This window comes from Bactrocera tryoni, chromosome 1, assembly GCF_016617805.1.
Source record: "Bactrocera tryoni isolate S06 chromosome 1, CSIRO_BtryS06_freeze2, whole genome shotgun sequence".
Classification (NCBI taxonomy): domain Eukaryota; kingdom Metazoa; phylum Arthropoda; class Insecta; order Diptera; family Tephritidae; genus Bactrocera; species Bactrocera tryoni.
Window position 1 is genome coordinate 32,749,363 of NC_052499.1, and position 14,397 is coordinate 32,763,759.

Below are 14,397 nucleotides of genomic sequence, written 5' to 3' on the forward strand. Positions count from 1 at the left end.
AAAAATGTGCGAAAGTAGTTGGAAAAGCATTAAATTGTGAAACAACCTTGAACGTTCAATGATCATTTTGTTAAAGTGTGTGTTAAGAAAAGTGTTGTGATATAAAAATAGTGCAAGGAATCCATGCCAGGAAAGACTACCGGGAATTGCTGTTGACTATTAGGAACAACAAACTTAAAGGTGAGTTCTTTACATATTTAGTTGCGGCTATATCTTCATAAATTATAATTTCAACGCAACCTTATCTACAATCATTCAATAATTTCCAATAAAATATATTAATTACAGCTTTTATACGCTCTATCATAAAAAAACAGTTGAGAAGTCCAGCCAGAGAACCCAAAACAATGACAAGGTGCAACCAAAGAACGTAAAACGATATACGTTCTCTGTGTATACTATACAAATGTCACCAACAATAGTTGAAACCAGAGAACGTATATTAAATTTACGTTCTCTGGTTCGCTTACCCTCGTAATCTCTTGCCAATACACAAAAGATAACGGAATGTTTTTTTTTTAACTTCTGAGACATCTTAAGAAATGTAAAACCAAAACTCAAATGCACATATAAGTGTAAACTTTTTCATAACATCTTATTTACAAGTTAATATTTTGTTTCTAGCTTTTTATGATTAATATTTAAGCTGTTCCAAAGATATAAGAAAGCAAACTTATTAAGAAAAGAATGGCAACCACCAATTTGAAACTACTTTGTTATCAAACATATGATTTCCAAACTGTCCTTACGTTGTATTCTATGAACATCGAATTCTATGAACGTCGATAGAAATTGTAGACGCGAATCTACATAAATAGGTATACGAATCAATAATTAAAATTTTCATTCTTCGTGTCTATTTATAATTAAAATAAAAAAATATGAAAATTTAAATGATATTTACAGAGCAAAGCATTTGATATATATGTTATTATATTAAAATGCGAATTCCCGCATCGTGAAGTTGCTTTTCATTTAAAAATGACGAACTGGCTATACTTCTCAACCGTTTCCTAACACACTGCGTATTAAAACTGCGCATATCAATCATATCAAAATTTCCTTAAAAGCTATCAAATTAGTAGAGTTAGGATTGTAGAGTAGGTAGAACAGGCAGAGGGGTGGCGAAATATAAGTAAATTCATTTTAGCATAAAATTGTAAGCCGTAAATTTAAGAATGGTGATTATGTGATAATGAGTATGGAGAAAATAACATTAACACATTTGGACGGGTGGGTTAAGGGGACAAAATATATATATACTATATGCATTTAAATACCCACGACTTAGAAGCGAAGGCACACAACAGAGCGCTAACGCAAATTGGAACATTTTTTTGTGAACCTTATCGCCACGCCCCTGGTGGGGATAGAGGGGAGGTTGAGGGCTTTCCTGAAAGCCCCAGGTGTGAACTAACTCGCAAAATTAGTTTGATCCCCCCCGGCCCCATACCCCCCAAACTGTAGTGAAACAAAAGGGGGGCACATGGTGAAAACGGTACTTATCCTTGTTTTTGTGATAACTACTCACATAATTACCTGTATATACTTGTGTACCTGTATGTGACATACTTTTATGTTCTATTGTTTCTATGGGGTTAACTCGTTTAACATTCAATTTTTTGTTGGAAACACAAAAATATATGTACATACTTACACTGCCAGCACGTGGACACAGTAAACAGTGGTGACGATATTCGTAAATACCCGAACATGGTGAAATATTACATAGACGGCCATAGAAGCACTTATTGCTGCTGGTGGTCTTAGAAACCTTGTAAAAAACCTCCGAACTCATGTTTTAAGTCTATAGATTATTTAATTGATATATCAAAAAAACCACAATTTATTTTACAGAATAGTATTATCTATCAATTTTCTTGTGCAAATTTTAGCGTATCATACATAGCGTTCACTTTTCAGTGAAATACCAAAGCTCTGCCACTACTCGACCGCTTGCTTTTTAATAAAAGCTCTGACAGTAATTTGTTTGAAATTAACGAAATACAAGGTTCATTCCTAGAAGTAAACAGGACTTTTTTAGATAATTGCCCTCTGATGGAACCATCTATATGTCCGACTAGTGTGTGTTAGAATCGGCTATCCTTATCGGTGCCCGGTAGAGAATTTCATGACATTTCATTGATTGGAGTGAAGTTGTGCGTTTTAAATGTCCAGCAAGTTTGTGTTATTGGTGTTTTTAGAAAATAGAGCTTCGAACAAAGCCAACATTAAATTTTCTTTTCAAGTGGTAACTTTTATAAAGAGTTTCAATTGATGAAACAGTTTATGGCGATGATTGCCTTCGTAGCAGAGTGCGCGAGTGATTTCAGCATTTCAACGTTTCAAAGTGGTGTGAGTGCGATGACGTCAACATGTGGGCCCAATGAAAATCCGTGATCAACGGAAAATTCCATCGAAACTGTGCCCGGATTCATCAAAATCAGCCAATCATCGTGAAAGTCATGGAAATGAAATTGAACATCTCAAAACATCGATTAATCGCATTTCGACCGAACATTTGGGCTTACGAAAGGTGTGTACACCGCAGTTTGATTGTCAAATTATTTGACGACCAAAAGGGTAGCAGAATCCCAGCTTATTCGATCGACGATGTATTATATTGAACCGTTGCGCTTCGCCGACATTTGCTGTCACGTATTTTTCAAAGAAACATTTTTAATTCATTTGTCACTAACAATAAGCAAAACTACATCTAAGCTGCAGCCGCCACAGAAGCGCCGAACATAAATTTCTAAGTTCACGCGCTTTCACCGTATTTTCCTACCACACGCACGGCCTTATATATGACTTTCTAAGTCCTTGTGGGATTGTCGGTCACTTGTTTACTCAAGGGTGCCATTCTTTACAAACACACACCCACATAAAAACAATCATTGTTTTATACTCCATCTTCCTTCAGCACTTGTACACTTGCACTGTTTGTACAGTTACTTAGAGGTGTTCTTGCATCCTTTCTACTTTCTTTTCCACCTCATACAAGTGTTGAACACAATGGGCGCGACACGACATGGCAGCACGACAGTGAACTGTAAATGGCGTCGTGAATCTTTCTACATGAACATTTGTAAGAAGGCAGCGACATAACAATGGCTGGCATGTACTCAAGACAACACAGCTGTCCATTTTGCATGTACACAATTTCGTTGTGGCCATACTAATACCTTTCTTTTCATTGAAATTTTAGTATCTATTTTGTTTAAAGTGAAATTTTGTATGCAAAAAATAAGAAAATAGGTAAATTTATTTGTTTTAAATTATCAATTGTTATTACAAATGATATAATAGAGCTATTTTATGCTTTTATTTGTAAAATAACGTCAGGTTTGTTAGAGCTTTGAATAATTTTACATTTTACATATTAGTGGCATAACCACTCTACCTCATCTCTTTACTGTCAGCAAATATAAAAATTTATTGAAGTTAGCGAGAGCGACAACTATCAGCTGCCCGCAGTCGTGTAGTCGTGCAGCTGTCAAAACAAATGTGTCCATAAGAGCGTGTGTATTTTAATATTTGACAGATGTCACTTGCAGTCTGTCGCGTTCAATGTGTTCAGCACTTCATATATCCGTGCACGTATCCTTTCGATATACAACGCATTCTTTGTAATTACCCAATTACAATGGCTGTGCAAATACTAAATTTTCTGCTACTTAGTTCTTCTTGCCTCTTCGTGCCACGCAAAAGAGAACTTCAAAATAAAAACTAATTTGTGCTAGTTTCTTTGTCGACCCACTCCAGTGACTACACATACATACATTCTTTTCTGCGAGTAGACAACCACTTCGAGAATTCAAGTGCTGCTTGCTTGGTCTATGCCCATTTTCTTTTCCGTTTTCTTTTTGCTTTTGGTTTTACTTAAGATAAAAGTCTCCTTTGAAGTGCGTTGGGTGTGTGTGTGATAGCTATTTACAGTTTATCATAATTTCCTTTAATTTAATGTGAAAACAGTTTTTGTGTGTGTGTCAAACTCGGAGTTTCTTAAACCCCCAATTAGTTCAGGCTACTTACGAAGGACACATAAGCGTAAAGCTCTTAACTTATTGAGAAAATTCAAAAGTTAATATAGAAGGCTAATCCGTCGAGGTTATATTAAGTTCATTTTCCTCCGCAAACTCGAGATTAGTCTCCATTTCGAAGTTTTGCATTAAACACTTCAAATTAATATTGAGTTTAACACAATTTCCTTCCAAACGTCAAAAAAATTTCTGTTACTGTTAAACTCAGAGTTTGTTAAATACACAATTTATTCATTAACACAAAGCGGCGAATTCGAGTTTAAACAAAACTTCAATCTAAGGAAAGATCATAAGTATCGCAGTGTTCAAACCATTGGATGAACAATTAAATATTTAGGTATAAATATAAGGTCTGTTGAATATAGAATCAGAATTCGCAAGAATTTAACTCACATCTTTTTTACTGGCGTAGAAACTGCTTAGGCGGGTATAGCCGAGTTAACAGCAGCGCGCCATTCGTTTCTACTTTTCGCTACGTGGCGCCAATTGGATATCCCAAGCGTAGCCAGGTTCTTCTCCACCTGGTCCTTCCAACGGAGTGGAGGTCTTCCTCTTCCTCTGCTTTCCCCGGCGGGTACTGCGTCGAATACTTTCAGAGCTGGAGTGTTTCATCCATCTTGCCAGTGCAGCTCTTAATGCGCTGAACTACTTATGTCGATGTCTCATATAGCTCATCGTTCCATCGAATACGATATTCGCCGTGGCCAACGCGCAATGGACCATAAATCTTTCACAGATTTTTTCTCTCGAAAACTCGCAACGTCGAATCGTCAGATGTTGTCATCGTCCATGCCTTCCCGATCCTGACGGAGCTTTTTGTGTTGCTCAACGTCAGTTTTCACAGCCGTATTAGTTTTACGGGGATACCAAATTCAGACATCGCGGCATAAAGGCAGCTCCTTTTCGTGCTGTCGAAAGCAGCTTAGAAATCGACGAAGAGGTGGTGTACGAGTATGTCGATTCTCTTCTCAGGGGTCTTTTCCAAGATTTGGCGCATGATGAATATCTGGTCAGTTGTTGATTTTCCAGGTCTAAACCACACTGATAAGGTCCAAACAATTTGTTGACGGAGGGCTTTAATCTTTCACAGAATACGCTTAAATATAACCTACGCCATTCACATATGAAACAACAACAATATTCACTTGCCTTGTGTTGTACGCAGAATGTTAATCACGTTGAAATCTGAGAAAAATACACACAATGTTGAAACATTTTTTTTTATACACTCAGTGCATTCGGAACACTTACGTTCTGTATGTCTTGTTAGCTTGACAGTCATCCACAGAAAGAACGAATGACAGGCAAAAACGATCAACATGCGATGTCAATGTTTTTTATTAATTGTAAACCTCCGCCAGTTGTTTTTTTTTTTTTTTTTTTTTTTGAAATTCATTGTCTTATTGATTACTATTCACTACTTCAAATTATATTACATATGTCAAACTTTTTCAGGTCTGCGCTCAGATATAAACCAGTTTTAACCAATATTAAATTTTTTTTTTTCACTCATGTTCCATTTTATTTCGTGTTTCATTCATGCAACTGTAAATTTCCGAAAATGTTGTTACGTTATTTTGCATTTAACGTGACGATATGTAAATATTAATATACATATACAATATATGGCACGATTCCGATTACTTTGGCAGTCGGGCAAAAACCATAAATTTCGGTATAAATGGGGTATGTACGGATAGAGGAGCTTCCAGATATATTTTTTAAAATATTCCCTATTAAAAATTCAAAAATTTGTATGAATAATACTTAGTATTTTACAATGTTTCACTAAATTTTTTCACATTTTTCACTCTCTATATTTAAATATACACTCTAAACATTGAAATAAGTTCATATTTCACTTTGATTTTACTATATTTAAGATAAATTTATTAATTTAAAAATCACTTAGCACACTCAACGTGGAAAAGGTTAGTTTGTTTACAATTATGACGAAAACAAGCGTTGCCACATCTTAAACATGTGGAATTTTCAACGATTTTTCTTTCTTTAATTGGGGTGTGAACACCCCGTATGTATGTACAGTGAAACTTCGATAACTCGTATTTGCAAGGGACCACAATTTAAATACGAGTTATGGAGTTTCTCCAGTTATCAAGTTATACAACTTATAGAGGCAACATACAGAATATACGAATTATAGAGTTTTTTTTATTTATTTTTTCAATTTTACATAAAAAACAAGAAATGATTGTACATATTTAAATTTTAAAATATAAGTACATATGTTATTCAAGCAATATATGAATGTATGTATTTTGAAAAATTGTACAAAAAAATTAAGAAAAGTGTTCATTTTAAAAGAGATCCGTAATATGTTTTTGACGGACATTATTTTGATGTATTTTATCTATGGCATTATCAATGTTTACAATGTCATTAAAAATAGTGTCTTCAACATTTGATGCCATGAAAAAAAGACGCAAATTTTCAATTGAAGCTTTCGCAACCTTTGATGTTTTCGTCACGTACGGTTTTTTCATTGTGAAAGAAAAATATACGCTGAGACTTGTAGAAGGCTTTGAGGAAAAAATACGAGTTGTAGAGTCTTTTGATACACATTTTTCAATTTTTGTTTCAAGAAAAATACGAGCTATCAAAGGGACCGAAATACATGCATTTTTCGCGAATTTTTCTAGGGACCAAAGAAATACTATGAAATATCAAGGTTTTTCGCTTATCGAGGTTACGACTTATCGAAGTTTCACTGTATATACATATGTATAATATGTGATTTTACCTACACACTCAAGTAAGTAGGTAGGTAGAGTAGAGTGCATTCTATCAGGACTCAATTAGCACCCTGATGATGCCATTTTGTTACACTATTCGTAGAACCACCTGTATCTGCTATTACGTTTCACCTTCTCTTTCAAACCATTTTGAGGTTTCGATGAAACTACTTATGTCCGATATGCTTTTGGTGGAAATCCATTCAAGATTTGGTGCTTGGTGGATTCCGAGTGTTTTGTGTCGGATCTGTGCTAGAGCTGGTCATTCGCAGAGAAAGTGGAAAATTGTTTCCTTGTTCTCTGCTACTCCGCAGCCACGGCAGATATCGTTGTAGGGCAATCCCATTTTGGACGCATGTTCCCCAAATGGCCAGTGCCCTGTTGTGGTAGCTGTTATTCTGTAAATACTTTTTCTTGACCTATTTAATAAATCATTTGTTCTTTTCCTGTCATATGTTGGCCATAATTGTTTAGTTATGACGCATTTTGTAATGTTTTTCCACCTGTTGTTTGCAATTTGCTGAAATTGTCTATTGATCTCTCCTTTTATCGATCCTAGCGGGCTTGGTATTAGCTCCGCCTCGGATTCATTGAGGAAAGCTCCTGCCTTTGCCAACTCGTCTGCTTTTTCGTTACTTACACAAGTAAGTAAAACTCTATGATAATATTATAACATTTATATCATATCGAGATGACTGAAGTACTTTCGCGTAGTACTCCTTTTTGGATTGGCGCTTCAAAAAAATAACTCAGGGTGACTGAAGTACTTGTGCGTAGGACTCCTCTCGACCGCGATTTAAAAACTTAACCGTCGTCGAGCCAATACTCAGGGTGACTGAAGCATTTTTTCGTAGTACTTCTTTAAAAATCTAAGTATTTTAGTACGTAATATTATTATTTAATATTGTTAAGTTATTTATTAAATTTAAATAAGAACATATCCATATGCATGGAAAGATTATTTATACTCATTTTAATTTGAAATATAATTTATAGAAGTTTGTTTTTATTAGAACTAAGATTGCTAAATAAATAAAGGGGAATTATAGCGAAAAAAAGAAAATTTCAATGAATTGCTCATATTTGCATATTATCATATGGCAGCGTTCCATTTCCTCATAATTGTTAGCACATAAATGATGCTCACTACGAGTGTAAAAAGTAATTTTTAACATGAAGTTTTCTTACTTATAAAACCTGCGAAAACTGTAAATTGTGGATTTATTTAAATGTTTACAGTTTAATTTAATTAATTTGAAGAAAAAAATGTGCGTAGAGTGTGTTTAATGTGGTGCAATGTTCGAATTTTGGGAATTTTTGAACTTTGAAGTCGAATATCTCGTAAACTAAGCGTTTTCGGTACCTATTATATTTTTTAATCAGGAGGACTTCCTCTATCCAACGGTACCTTCAGATCGCGGCGCCAAAGAAATCGGAATTGTGCCCAATATATATACGTATGTATAAACAATATAAAACTATCTTGTCAATTATTTTAGGTGATTAAAAGCCCACTTTTATATACACTATCAGAATGACAAGGCGAGTCTGTCCGTCTATCTGTCACTTGAGTAAAAATTAAGATATTTTAATGAAACATGATGCTCATGCTCATACTGGTACTAGAGGAACATTTAGCTTTGGTCAAAGCTAGCCAACCGGTGAATGAACGTAAATGAAAAATAGTGTATGCGTGTTACCTTACCACTGAGAACAAAAATGCGATCGATATAGTAACAATCAGTCAAAGTATCACGTTCTACGCGAAGTTTTAGCGAAGTAACAGTCACAAAAATCTCTCAATTGAAAACGAACAGGTCTAATCATCTCTTACATTTCATTATATAGAGATGTATTTACGCTTGAATGAAAATAAATATGTCGATAACAAATATTAAATTTTCCGCAGGGAATTAGAAAAGCGTTCCCGGTTTCGGAGTTAAAATGGGTAAATACGGATAGAGGAGGTCCTCCAGATCAAGAATATATATGTATATGTATATATATACAGTGGCTCACAGAAGTATAACCCTTACCATTCCTTTTATTGCCATTTTCAGTGATTAAAGTAGACGATTTCATTTGTTTAAATGCGTATGTTTATCCAAAATTTTCTTTAAAGAAGCAATGAAAAAAAATATTGTCCCGCTATGCAGATCAAACAAAAAATATGCGTTTCGGCGAAATTCTGTGCTCACAAAAGTATTTTGCTTTCGTTTTCAATTCTGCTATTTGGTGCGGATTTTGTTTGTTTTTCTTTTTTTTTATAATATTATGTTTGCTAGTACATATTCGAATTGAATTTAAGTTTAGTTGCATTAATTTCGATTGTGATCGCGGTTTTGTCCACAATAAAAATGCCTAAAGGTAAAGAAAATCCACATAATATCTTAGAAAGTGTGGTAAAAAAGTGCAAAAAACGCGATAACTTAGAAAAGGCGGTCCGTTGTGGACGACCAAAATTACTGACAGTAAGAGAGTAAAATATTATAGGAAAATCATGAAAATCCTCATCACAACAGAATGAGTTATTATTACAACACAACAAAAACAAAAAACAACTGCCAAAACCGCAAAAAAGACCCGACATTAATCCAATTGAAAATCTTTGGGCCCATCTAGAAAATAAAGTACGGTATCACTATATTTCATCAAAAAGTGTGCTCAAAAGAGTTTTATAAGAGAAATGGGACAAGATACGCCCCCACTTTTGCCGAATGTTGATAAAATCAACAATCAATGCCAAGACGTTTAGAAGCTTTCATACGAAATATTAATATTTTGACATTTTTTTTTCATAGAAATTTTTGTTCTACAATAGAACTTTTTTCACATATCATGAGGTATATCGGATGAAACCTAGGCGTTTTGTGAACATTTAAAAAAAAAATTAAGCAAATCGGTTGAGTAGTTCGACCGCAATCATGTCCGCCAGTTTAAAAAAGTGTGTTTTGAGAAAAACGCGTTTAAAGTTTGAGGTGTGCACTAGGGTGGGTCGATTCCGGACTTTTTTCGATTCGGGATTTCTAATAGTGCGGAAAAGTTGCCTTAGTACTACCTGATTCCAATGCAACTTTTTGTTTTAAGCTCGGATTGCATCTTCAATCCCAACTCCGGCCTTGAAATTTCGGAAATTCGCCTAAAATCGTGAAATTGTCTACCTAGCGCCTGAAATACGCATCTCATGGCAAAATGTAAAAAACAAAAGTTATTTTGTACGGGCGAAAATGCGGCGCGCCACAGCGCAAGGTGAAAATCGGCTTGCGGCCACACTTCTTGACGTTGATTTCGCGGACTGCTATCACTCACATTCATTCACCTACGCCAAAGGACACGTTCGGATAGGTATCCACACAAATATTTTTTCATCGAGTTCCTTCACTCTTGTCGGTGATTTCGCCGAGTTCTATCACTTACATTCATTTCCCTGCGTTATACGACACGTTCGGACTGGTCTCCACATGAATATTTTTTCATCGAGTTCCTTCACTCTTGTCGTTGATTTCGCCGAGTGCTATCACTTATATTCTCTCAACAGAACACAGAACTCAAAATGTCTGTATCAAAATTTAAATTTAGACAGAAATGTCCTGTGTTTGGCATATATCCGTACAATCTCTCTGAGTCCCAGTTACCTACTTACCAGGATGTTCTTTTGTGTTATAAGTTTGAAAGATTTCGTATAGGGCGACTCCGAGGCGACAACTATGACCCTAGGAGTAAAGAGGTTACAGAAATAGTTGCAAAAAAGGTTGAAAATACTTTCAAAAAGTAATTTATTCCATAGTTTCACACACCAGAGTTGTACAAATGCTCACCACATACCATAAGAAATTTCTGACTCTTAAACAAATGTTTTTTAAGGAACCCAATAGGTTTGAGCTGCTTGTAAATGCATTTATTTTTCTTCTTGCACCTGTCCAAAGAAAAGGAAAGTTCCTATCAATGAACAACCATTTCTCTTGGACCAGAGAACCAGAAGAATTGGTCGCATTGGAAGTGTTGATCTACCTGAAACAAAAAAAATTACAAAGAAAAATGAACGTAAAGAAAAGCTTTCAAAACGTCATTCAACATCAACACTTACCAGAAAAGTATCAGCTAGAACACGTGACCATTCAGATCAGCCAGACTCTCATACAGACGACAACAATGTAGGTGCGTCGCACATGGATTCTTCCAAAAACGATGCTGATGATGAATTTTCTCTTCCATCCTCTAAAACCAAACAAAACACACTAGTATTAGAACACACTGCTCTAGCTGCCCAAAGATTTGGAGTAACTGATAGAGCAGCCTTGATTGTTTTATCTGCTTTTCTGGATGCCAAAAAAGCAGGTTTGATAACAGAGGATCAGGCTAGCTTTGTCACTGACAAATGCAAAACACCGAAAGTATTGACTCTGTATATGGGCTGTATTTTGACGGCCACAAAGACAATACACTTACACAAGTCAGCGAAGGTGAAAAGTACTACCGCGACACTGTCAAAGAGGAACATATTTCTCTTATAGCGGAACCTGGTTGTCATTACTTTGGCCACGTCACCTCTCCTTCCGGGTCAGCTGAGGATAAGACGCAAGCTAAATGGCAACATTTACAAGACAATTCAGTTGATGTGGAACAGAAGTTGCCGGCGCTGATGGCACCAACACGAACACAGGCTGGAAAGGTGGAATCATTCAGAAACTAGAAGAAAGAATAGGTAGGCCATTACAGTGGGTTATTTGTCTTCTACATTTCAACGAACTTGAATTTCGTGCTCTTTTCGAACACATAGATGGTGTCTCAAAAAGTCCAAATACATTCTCTGGCGACATAGGTAAACTGCTTCCTGATTGTGAGAAGTTGCCTGTTGTCAAATTTGAAAGTTTTCCATCCTGCCAATTACCTTCTGAGGTTATTAATCCGACCCAACTTAGCACAGACCAAGCTTATCTCTACAAAATATCAGAAGCTGTGGGGGGACCCGAAGAGCAGCCACCTCCACGCGGTGGGTTCTGGGTGACCAATACAGGTTAGCTGAGAGCTGCAACAATTTTCACCTTGCGCTGTGGCGCGCCGCCTTTTCGCTCATATCTCGGGAACGGTTCGCCCTACGGCCATGATCACATAAACCATTTCTGTAGCAAATGACGTGACAATAACTTTTGCTTTATACATTTTGCCATGAGATGCGTATTTCAGGCGCTAAGTAGACAATTTCACGATTTTAGGCGAACTTCCGAAATTTCAAGGCCGGAGTTGGGGTTGAAGATGCAATCCGATCTCAAAACAAAAAGTTGCATTGGAATCAGGAAGTACTAAGGCAACTTTTCCGCACTATTAGAAATCCCGAATCGAAAAAAGTCCGGAATCGACCCACCCTAGTGTGCACTACGAGCGCTCCGAACGTCGAGCGGTATTATTATTTTTGGGCCTTTTTCGAAACTTTCCAATGGTAATGTGGGTTTCTATATTAATTCTAAGGGTATAAGGGAACAGAAAATGCAAAAAAAAATAAAATTTTAAAAAGATTACCCTACTGACCCCTTAAAAAATTTTTACTTATTCTCCCATATGTACACTACTCAAAAGCAAAATACTTTTGTGAGGTAAAAATTCTGAATATTTTTATTTTTTGTTAAGTTTTTAATGAAAAATGAAATAGTTTTTAAACTTTTATAATAAATTATTGAAGTATAAACTATTTATTTTATTAAATTGACTAAAAAGTATATTAACATTTTTTTAAAATTATAGAAACACGAAGTTTTAATTAATAATTTATACGTGCAAAATACTTTTGTGATTTATTGTATATATATATTATTACCACATAAGTCAGTTTTTGAGATACGTACATCTAAAGTTCAGAAATTCAACTATTTAAAATACGTGTTTCTCAGATTTATAATGAATTTTACACTTATATTTTTGACTTTCATATCCAAAAAATATTGCAAAAGTAACTTTCATTCAATATTAAACTTTTGTTCAATTATTTTTGTTCACACAATAACAAAACGGTTGCATTCTAACTAATAATCAGTGTTACCTTTGCAGAAGAATCAAAAGAAATAACACATTAGTTTTCCGCATAAATAAATATTATGTATATATGTAAAATTTTATATGGATGGAGTCATGTGTAGAAGTTCACGCAAGTGAGGAAAGTTCTCTGATCGCCATTCACTTGGGAGTGGCGAGCTAATGTGAGAAATCGAAACATCCCCTACATAGGGTTGTGCGCTGGGTTTGGGACCCGCCTCGTAAAAAAAACACTCCAATGAAAAAGAAAAAGCAGCCTCGGATGAGAGACCCCCCTTTTGATGACGACCACGGCAAACGAAATAAGGACTACGATTTGAGGGCATGCACCTGGAATGTCCGGACCCTTAATTGGGAAGGTGCCGCTGCCCAGCTGGTTGATGTCCTCGCAAAAATAAAGGCTGACATCACCGCCGTCCAAGAAATGCGATGGACGGGACTAGGACAGCGACGAGTAGGTCCTTGTGACATTTACTACAGCGGCCATATTAAGGGGCGCAAGTTTGGTGTTGGATTCGTGGTGGGAGAGAGACTCCGTCGCCGAGTACTATCATTAACTCCGGTGAATGAACGTCTAGCCACAATCCGCATCAAAGCGAGGTTCTTCAACATATCGCTGATTTGCGCCCACGCCCCGACGGAAAAGAAGGACGATGTGACCAAAGATGTAGCTTCTGAGTGCTTGGAGCGCACTTATGAGAGCTGCCCCCGCCACGATGTCAAAATCGTGCTTGGCGACTTTAACGCTAGGGTTGGTAAAGAAGGTATCTTTGGCACTACGGTCGGTACATTCAGCCTCCACGACGAAACATCCCCAAATGGGTTGAGGCTGATCGACTTCGCCGGGGCCCGAAATATGGTTATCTGTGGTACTAGATTCCAGCATAAAAAGATTCATCAAGCTACCTGGCTGTCTCCGGATCGAAAAACTACCAACCAGATCGATCATGTTGTGATAGACGGAAGACACGTCTCCAGTGTTTTAGATGTGCGTGCGCTCCGAGGTCATAACATCGACTCGGACCACTATCTTGTTGCAGCCAAGATTCGCACCCGCCTCTGTGCAGCAAAAACCGCACGCCAACAAACACAAGGAAGGTTCGACGTCGAGAAGCTGCAATCACAACAGACAGCCGAACGATTCTCTACTCGGCTTCCACTCCTGCTCTCTGAGAGCACTCGTCAACAACTCGGTATAAGGGAACTGTGGGACGGCATTTCAAACTCCTTACGTACAGCTGCAACCGAAACCATTGCTTTTCGGAAAGTGCAAAAGAACAGCTGGTTCGACGAGGAGTGCAGTGTCGCAGCGGAGAGAAAACAGACTGCCTATCTCGCAACGTTACGATCGACCACTTCACGTGCGGGATGGATAGATACCGGGAGTTGAAAAGGGAAGCGAGACGCATTTGTAGACAGAAGAAGAAAGAGGCCGAAATGCGTGAGTATGAAGAGCTTGATAAGCTGGCCGACAGGGGTAATCTCGAAAATTCTACGAAAAAATGCGGCGGCTTACAGAAGGTTTCAAGACCGGAGCATGCTCTTGTAGAACCCCCAAAGGTGATCTAGTG